The sequence below is a fragment of the Miniopterus natalensis genome, chromosome 13 (genome assembly GCF_054644295.1).
Source record: "Miniopterus natalensis isolate mMinNat1 chromosome 13, mMinNat1.hap1, whole genome shotgun sequence".
NCBI lineage: Eukaryota > Metazoa > Chordata > Mammalia > Chiroptera > Miniopteridae > Miniopterus > Miniopterus natalensis.
This window is the reverse complement of record NC_142093.1, coordinates 47,811,543-47,818,012: the sequence shown is the minus strand read 5'-3', so window position 1 is coordinate 47,818,012 and position 6,470 is coordinate 47,811,543. Positions and strand designations below refer to the sequence as shown.

The following is a 6,470-nucleotide window of genomic DNA, read 5'->3' as shown; positions in this document are numbered from 1 at the left end:
TAGCAAAAACGGGCCTAATTTCTTGCACACAACCTTAGCTCTTACCCATGAAATACTTTATTAGCATTAATCAAATAGCTATTGTCAGTAGTGGATCTGGGTACTCTATCTGGCAGCCTTCCATTTCCTAAATGGACTTGCTGGTGCTCCAGTTTATTTTAAACATAAGAAATGTAGTTCCTGGTGGTTATCAGATCTCCTGAAATCTAGACAAATTGGACTCAGCAGAGCAAGGTAGCTTTTGAATAGCTGATTAATTGAAAGGGGAATAAAAGCTACAGACATTAAATACTGATTTTTCAGTCCTTAATATTCAAATTGTGGAATTTGTCAATAGATTCTGTTAGAGCATGAACAGCTCAGTCAGCTGGCTACTTAGGCTACAATGCTCCAACAAGGTACAATTTGCTTCTGCTTTACAGATTTGAATATATTTTTTGTATAAATTGACCAAGCAGATGTTCTTTTAATACTATGTAGGCATGGAATGATTCTACTATGGCCTGTATGAAATAAATTGACATTTCTTCTGTACTTTCATCTTCTAAACAATTCAAATATCATTTACTCAATATATATGGCATGTCAGATACTATTTTAAAGTTTGGAAATAAAGAAATAAAAAACGATAGGCAAGTCCTCAAAGAGTTCATAATTTTGTATGAATCAGAAACATCCTAGTGAAGTTAGGTCTTTGAAAGTTGTACCAGAGCTATAGAAACTGATTTAAGAATCAACCTATAGATGGTAAATAAAAACAGGAATGCAGATGAGCTCTACCAAAGAGGGCAACCTTAGAATACTTAACATTTAAAGAGTCTCTGTGACAGGAAAAAGTACTGAAAAGAAATATTCAGGGAATATTCAGGGAATATTAAGGAATTAAAATTTTGTCTTTGTGAAAACCCCAAGACAAGGTTTGAGTGCACGACATTTATTTGGAGTGACCCTGGGAAGTGCCAGTAGATGAGTGAAGAGGTGAGACAGGGAAGAGAGGAAACCCAGTAAAGGTTGCTTTATGGAGCAGTTTACAAATGTGAGCAATTGAACCTCAACTTCACTGTGGAACTCTGAGACCCAGTACAGATATGTGTTGTAAAATTGTCTTGCCTCTGGGGTGCAGGGGTTGAAGTATCTGTATAGCAATTGATGTTAGTCATTGGGGTGGTTCTCAGGGGTTGTTAATTCCCTGACACTGTTGGCCTGTCACATGAGCGTTGAGTGGGTTCCAGTGGCCAGAGAACTCTCAGGCACCAGAGTATCTGGTGCTGGTGATAGTAAGTCTGGGCTGTCATCCACGGAAAGGATAAGTGCTTAAGAGCTATGGAAGAAACATTAACAGCACCTGTTACAGTTTAGTGCAGTGGGGACCAGGGAAGAGAGAATTTCTAGCAGGTGGGAGTATGAACAATGCCAAAAAGACTGACAACTCAAATAAGTAAAAGAAAAACTGAGAATGAGTCAGAAGCCAAGGGGAAGGTGCTAATAGAAATGGAAAAAAAAAAAGTAGAGATTATAAAAAGGAGATAGGGGATGAACAATTGATAGAGTAAGATGAAGAAAGAGATGGAATGAGGGTGTGTGTGAATATTTATAACTAAAATAAAAAAATCACACAAAGACAAATTAAATAAAATTATCATTAAAAAATAAAAATAGCCTTTTATGGTTTAATTCCTATATCAGCGTATTCAGGAGACTCTCCTTGAACTGCTAAGTCTGGCTTAAGTGCCATTTCTTTTCTTTCCGATGTACCCTTTGCCTATTTCTATGATGGAATCTACCACACAGACTCCAAATTCTTCATTTACTACTTATGCAGAGATGTTATCAGGCGCAGACAGACCTTATGGTGCCATTTGGTTCATTTGAGCTATGAAGCTCTGAATTACTTTGTGCCCAGCAATCTTAGGGCACATGAATAGAAACTAAACCAGCATCCTGGGGGATATAAACCTGGCCACACAGTGTCCATTCCAAACAAGTTAGTCTCATCCTTGACGGTTCCTCCCGACACACTGATGAGCTGTTGCATGGCAGCCCAGCATCAGAATACAGAATGATTTCGTTTTAGCTGTTACATTTTTCCTAAACAGGCTCTAGATGGAGACATTCATCTACTGTTCTTCTGTCTTCTCAACAGTTGAGGTGAACAAAATACTCAACAACAGAAAAAGTAAAAGTAAATGAAAATTATTCCTCATGTTTAAGCCTCTCCAAGACTCATGGAAATGATTTAGAGTATTACCTAAGGCAGATAAGATATGAAAAATATTTTTGAATTGTTAATCCAGATAATTTATTAAAGTGGGAGACTGCCGCGTGCTGCCTCTTTCCATATATGGTACCGACCAGTTGCCTTTTTATATGGGATGAACTCAATCAGACATACAAAGGGGTTCAGGCGGTTCCATTTCTGTTTTAAAATCCGCATTTCGTAAACAACAATGGGGAACAGCAAAGGGAATCGGCCATAGAGAGACAAAGCGCAACATTTGCAACTGTTCTTGCGTAGATTTTAACATTTAGTTAAGGCTTAAGGAATTTTATTATTATTATTATTATTATTATTATTATTATTATAGAATAATCGTGCGCATCGCCTTCCCAGTAAATGGGCTTCTCTGCACCCTGAATACATACGTTTAGAGAAGGACAATTAATTAATCTGGATGCCAGAGAGAGACATGGGCCGGTGGAAGAACTAACCGAGCCCTGACCCGCCGGGCGAGCGCCGGGGCCTCTGAGCCTGTTTCCTCCGCCGCCCGGCGGACCCCCCGTGCCCCGCGCCCCCCGCGGGCGGGATTGTGACGGAGCGCAGGCGGCGCGGGGCGGCTGGCGGGGCCCCAGCCCGGCGCGGCCGCAGGATGCTCGGCAGGTGGCTCCCGGGGCTCTGGCTGCTGCTGCTGGCCGCGGGCGCCGGGCTCCTGGGCTCCTGGTACCTGGCGGCGGGGCCCGAGGCGGCGGCGCGCCCCCAGGCCTGCCCGCGCCCCCGGGCCGCGGCGCTGCAGCGCCTCCCGCGCTTCCAGCGCCTGGTCGACCTGTCCGCCCCGGTGCTGCTGTGGGCCGGCCTGCTCACGCCGCAGCTCTGGGACGACCTGAGCCAGCTCCAGGGGCCCTACGGCTGGAGCGGCCTGTCGCGCGAGGCCGTGGCCTCCACGCTGCGCCTCCTGCGGGGCGGCGAGAGCGCGCGGCTGCTGGCGGCCGCGCCGGGCGCGCGCTGCGTGCGCTGCGCCGTGGTGGCCAACGGCGGCATCCTCAACGGCTCGCGCCAGGGCCGCCGCATCGACGGCCACGACTACGTCTTCAGGGTCAACGGCGCGGTGATCAAAGGCTTCGAGAGCGACGTGGGCACCAGGACCTCCTTCTACGGCTTCACGGTGAACACCATGAAGAGCTCCCTGCGCAGGTACCGGCACCTGGGCTTCCTCGCGGTGCCCCGGGGGCCCGGCGTGAGCTACGTCTTCATTCCCACCAGCCTGCGCGACCTCCTCATGCTGCGGTCGGCCCTGCTGGGGGTGCCTGTCCCCGAGGGGGAAGACCAGGGGGACAGGCCTCAGGCCTACTTTGGGCCGGGCGCCCCTGCAGGTAAATTCAAGCTGCTGCACCCCAAGTTCATCCAGTACCTGACCCTGAGGTTCCTGAACTCGAGCTTGAGTGACGGGCGGACGGAAGGCATCTACATGCCGAGCACCGGGGCCCTGATGCTGCTGGCGGCTTTGCACGCCTGTGACCAGGTCAGTGCCTATGGCTTTATCACGAAGAACTACAGGGCGTTTTCGGAACACTATTTTGACCGGGAAAAGAAGCCACTGCAGTTTTATTCCAACCATGATCTGCTGCTGGAGGCCAGGCTGTGGGAAGACTTGCACAAGGCTGGCGTCATCCAGCTGTACCAGAGCAGACGCCGAAGTTCCTGAGCCCTCGCGTCTCCCCGCAGAGTCTTCGCTCCCATCCCCTCGGTGGCCCAGACCTTTTTCTTTTTTCAACCTATGAGAGGAGTTCCATCTCCCTGCTCCCCTCTCCTTCTGTCTGAGGGGGGGGGGGGGGCATGGAAGGTTTCTGGGAAGGTGGGTTCAGGACTCTCACCAAATGTGAGACACCGAACCTTCCCCTGACACTTCCAGGAGAACGTTTTCCCTCTGGATCTTCCATAGACATTCCAACCTTAGCCAAGGAAAAATCGACTGGTTCGCTAAATCTGTTCCAAAAGGAGAGAGAACACTCCCAAGAAGGCAAGCCGTACCTTTGGCTTACCAGCAAAGGCAAGTGCCTGGTGCCTGGCCCAAATCATCCCAGGGGCTATGTCACGATTTCACAGAACACTCCAAGTCTTCAGCAACTCAAATACAATACGTCTTAAGAATCTTTCTGTAAGATATTGATGCTCTGAGAACATGATCATAACTATTTGTGTGTGTTTTTCTCTTTTTTTGCGTTGGAGATGTAGAGAAAGCATATAAAACGCAGGGTGGAGTGTGGCGATCACTCTTGGAATTCAAGAATCTGGTGAGGTAGACTGAGGGTTGACAGAGGGGAAGGGGTTAGGGGACTGGGTGAAAAAGGTGAAGGGATTAAGAAGTACAAATTGGTAGTTACAGAATAGTCACAGAGATATAAATTACAACATAGGGAATATAGTCAATACTATCATCATAACTATGTATGGGTGCCAAGTGGGTACTTGATATATCGGGGGGACCACTCTGTAAAGTTCTATGCTGTACATCTGAAACTAATACAGAATAATATTGAACATAAACTGTAACTGAAACACACGAACACACACACACAAAGATCAGGTGAGGTTTCTGGGTGTTTGATGGGGGTGTCAATAATACTGAAGATAGCCTACTACTTGGGTAAATTCCATTGCAGATTTATTACTATCTTGTTACAAACACTAATGGGTTATGAACCCTCAGGGAAATAATAATTTCAATGAATTTGAACTGAGGTAGCTGATAATCAGTTTAATGGTTTTAGATGGATTAGAGCCGTACCTTCAGAGCTTTTATTGAGACTTGCTTGCTTCCCAGACTGGTTTAAGGAAGTCTCATTCAACATATTATCACCATGCAGCCTGTTTAACCAAGTCTTGTGAGTTAATGTCTCAGTAACTAGTAGCTTTGGACAGTCTATTCCACTATACCAGGTGTTTAGCTGACAAGAGACTTTCCAAGGGAGCATTTGCCTTGGAAAATTCACCAAGGACCAGCATCTGGCCTTCAGTTCTGTGGTTTTGGAAGACAGTCTATCAACACATAACACAAGGAATGAATGAGCTCAACAACTAGAATCAAGAGACTAATGTCTATTAAACTATAATAAGGTTACAGAAAAACCTGGTAAACAAACAAAATATGGTTGCGATAGTGTTGTAAAAGAAGTTATATACAAGGGAGGCATTATAATGACCTTCAAATGTTAACAGAGTACCCAGGACAGATCCAGCCTAGCAGTAGAAGCTCAATTCTTGGAAGTAAGAAAGTTGTAGATCTAACCCCTTGAACTGTTTTCCCGATCTTGAAAAGCCAGCCGATTTTCCTGTCCCTTTGTTCCAAAAGTGGGGTATGAGGGAAGTACCAAAGGTGAAGTTGTCTGGGAGTATAAAGTGCTAATATAATTAGCCACAGGAGATTTCTTTGTTCCAAGAAGTTCAAATTGGCTGAAACTCTGCTGGGTGAGATTGTTTTCTTGCTTTTCAAGTTTCTCATTTTTACATGAGGAAACAAACAAAATCCCACACAGTGTTTCCTTATTTTCCACCCTATGTGCTTCAGTTCTTTACTTTGCTCTTCAGAACTCTCCTCAGTCCAGAGCTGTCTGGCCTTAAAACCTTGTACTGCTCCCTAGAGGCAGCCTTGTCTTCACCCAAATGTGCTGTGTTCATTTATTTCTCTCTGCATATATTTTTTCTACTGTACCTCATGCAATCACCTATGTTCCCTCTGCTTAGCCAAATCATATCAATACTTAGGTGCCACTCAACTTATTCAAAGCAACTTTCTTTGATCCCTACAGTCATTGCTGGACCACTTTTATTTTGAATTTTTGAAGCATTTATAGTTCAGAGCACATAAATTGCTTTTAAAAACATGTTATCGTGTATTAGCAGTACTATTTCAAGTACATTAGCACTTTCTCCCAAACCAGAATGAGGGCTGGCCCATATCTTGACTCATGCCGTTTTTATATATGTGTCTCAAAGTGCTTAGCACTACTCTTCAACATTATGGGACACATTTTTCTGTCTAGAACTACTTATGCTTAAGACCGGATCACTCTAATACTCCTCCACTGAAAACATAGTTGGTGACACTGTTTAGCATGGATAGGTGAGGTCAAAGCTTGAAAGCAGCCCATAAAAAAGAGAGTGGGCTCGATTTCCAGCGGGGGGTGTGCAGGAGGCAGCCGATGAATGCCTCTCTCTCATCGTTGATGTTTCTCTCTCTCCCTCTTCTCTTCCG

At 45.6% G+C, this 6,470-nt stretch overlaps 1 pseudogene; it reads left to right on the top strand.

The window, feature by feature from the left end:
• The first annotated feature begins 2,867 nt into the window (after positions 1-2,867).
• Positions 2,868-3,920, top strand: LOC107529186 (alpha-N-acetylgalactosaminide alpha-2,6-sialyltransferase 2 pseudogene; annotated as a pseudogene).
• The last annotated feature ends 2,550 nt before the right edge of the window (positions 3,921-6,470 follow it).